The sequence below is a fragment of the Crocuta crocuta genome, unplaced genomic scaffold, assembly GCF_008692635.1.
Source record: "Crocuta crocuta isolate KB4526 unplaced genomic scaffold, BGI_CrCroc_1.0 scaffold31, whole genome shotgun sequence".
NCBI lineage: Eukaryota > Metazoa > Chordata > Mammalia > Carnivora > Hyaenidae > Crocuta > Crocuta crocuta.
This window is the reverse complement of record NW_027528362.1, coordinates 9,046,839-9,049,770: the sequence shown is the minus strand read 5'-3', so window position 1 is coordinate 9,049,770 and position 2,932 is coordinate 9,046,839.

Genomic DNA, 2,932 nt, shown 5'->3' with positions numbered 1-2,932 from the left:
TTCCAAGAGCCACAAGCAGAGCTGAGGGCCTGTGGTGTAAACTCCCATTCACTTTCTGCGTAACTCTCTTATTACGAAACACACAATAACGAGACTCATGAAAAAAAATTAAAGGTTTTACCAATGAAGTGCAATAGCCCATGGCACATTACATGATGTTACATGGGAAGCATCACACCCCATGATTTATCCTGTTGGGAAAATCTATTTTCAGTTTGCTACTCCTGGGAGAAGTCGATCGTCCTGCCCAAAGGATTATAATATTTGTCTCATTATCGTAGGATTCATGGCACACAATTCATGTGGGATAGGGTTTTCAGATACTGAACAGGATGCCCACTTGAACTTGAAATTCTGATAAATTATGAAGAGCTTTTAAAAGGTGAACACGTCTTTTGTAATATGTGAGATGTACAGTAAAATATTATTAATTATTTGTCAGAACCTCAAATTTAACTGAGCACCCAGTTCTGTTTGTATCATTTTTGTTTCACTAAGTGTGGCATCTGGATGTGGGAAGAGTCCACCGTGAGCAGTGTGAGCAGTGTTCAGAGATAAAACAGAGGGATACACATTCATAGAAAATGAAACCCCATTTCGGGTATAATAACTAATGGGCAGTAGGTATTTTGTAGATCCTGTTAGATAAATCTGAGCTCAAGACAACTGTCAACACCAGACTTCAGTATTAGAGTGATTTTTGATAAGTTCTCAAGCTGGTTCAAGATGTCTGCCATTTGTTAATAAGACATAAGGTAGTAACCGTGCAGTGCCATCTTTGGTAAAACAAAGACCAGAGGACTCAGAGAACCTACAGAACTCAGTCAGAAGGGTATAGGTAACACCAGTCTGTGGTGATAAAAATCAAACAGCAGTAGCCCCTGTGGTAGGGAACCAATTGGTAAAAGGACATGAGAGACATTTCTGGAGGGAAGGAACTGTTCTGTATCTTTTTTTTTTTTTTAATTTTTAACGTTTATTTATTTTTGAGAGATAGAGCAAGCATGAATGGGGAGGGGCAGAGAGAGAGGGAGACACAGAATCTGAAGCAGGCTCCAGGCTCTGAGCTGTCAGGGCAGAGCCCGCTCCAACCTACCAAACATGAGATCATGAATTGAGCCGAAGTTGGACGCTTAATCCACTGAGCCACCCAGGTGCCCCGCATTCGTTTATGTTTTGATTACACATTTTGTAAGAGTGAAAATGTTAATGTATAATGGAAAGAGTGGAATAATTTTATCTTTGATATAACTAATATTCTATTAAACACTGTTGTTTAAAGAAAATAAACACACTTGCTTATATAAGCAATTCTTATCCTATTTACTTAATTATTTTTATTAACATTCTTTTAATTATAATTAAAAATCTTATTATTATTCCTGTAGAAAGAATTTATACTCTTCTGTTTATGATCTTCATTCTTTCCTTTTTTTAATCCCCTAGAGGTCATTCTACAGTTCACTTTTTTTTCTTACAATAACTTTGGAATTCTCCTTCCATCAATCATAAATCTTGGTTAAAATGATCTTTCCCACCTTACCATCATAACAAATATTACTGTACCTACATGTACAGTATATGAGTATTGAATATGCAGTCTGTTTTCTCATTAATAGACCACTTTAATTGCACTTGTTTGTGTTTCCTTCATCAAGTAATCCTTTGTTTATCTGCACTGTCATTGACACACATATTTCCTAAAATTCCTAAATAAAACATTATGCAGAATATCTATGATAATTCACAGAAGTGAAAAATTACCAGATTTCTGTTATGTTACTTCTTTGTCATTTTGCAAAGAATTATATTTAATGTACAGAAAATTTTCCCTCAAGATTGGGGGGAAAATGTGGCTATTTCAAGTGTGTATATATTCTAGAATAGGTAGTATGCAGTTATATTAGATCTTAAACCTTGCTCAGGATTGCCCAAATTGACGTGACTTTTACCTATATGAAATTCATGCTCTGCATCTTCTCCCTGAATTATTTGAGTTTTCATTTTATTCTTCAACATCCTATGTATCTTCTAATTTAAAAACAATTTTTCAAGAGATGCCTAGGTGGCTCACTAGGTTAAGCATCTGACTTTGACTCAGGTCATGATCTCACAGTTTGTGAGTTCAAGCCCTGTGCCTAGCTCTATGCTGACAGCTCAGAACCTGGAGCCTACTTTGGATTCTATATCTCCCTCTCTCTCTGCCCCTCCTCTGCTCATTCTCTCTCTTTCTCTCTCTCTCTCTCAAAAATAAACATTAAAATTTTTTTAATTCATCAAGAGTTTTATTACTTTTTCTGATAAATATTTAAATATTCAAATTGTTTGCGGTGATGTCATAGATATGTTCATTTATTTATTTAAATGATGTTTACTGAGCAAAGACCATGTCCAAGGCATTGTACGAAGCTAAGAGGTACCATGATGGCTAAACTGTGGTCTCAGGTTTGAATCTGTTTGATTTTTCTCAATATTGATTGATTGATTGTTTGATGACAGCATGCACTTGGGAATGGGAGAGAGAGGTGGGGGTTGGGGGGAGACAGAGAATGTCAAGTAGGTTCCATGCTCAGCACAGAGCCCAACGTGAGGCTTGATCCCACGACTCTTGTATCATGACCCGAGCTGAAATCAAAAGTCTAACACTCAACCAACTGAGCCACCCAGGTGTCCTAATTTTTCTCAGTTTTGGAGAAGGTTTTTTTCTTGCCTCTTCTGTCTGGCGACCTCACCCTTTTGTCATTAACAGAGATTATATAGAAGTTATTAGAAGTTTTAATAAAGCCTAAAGGAAAGCTTTGTTCCACCTATAATTTTCTCTACTCCCCTAAAACATGGCTCTTAGCCATCATCTAATGTACACTATTTATAACACTTCTTTTTCATTACCGTCTTCACCCCAGCAATGAAAGTGCTTAACCAGAGCATGAAT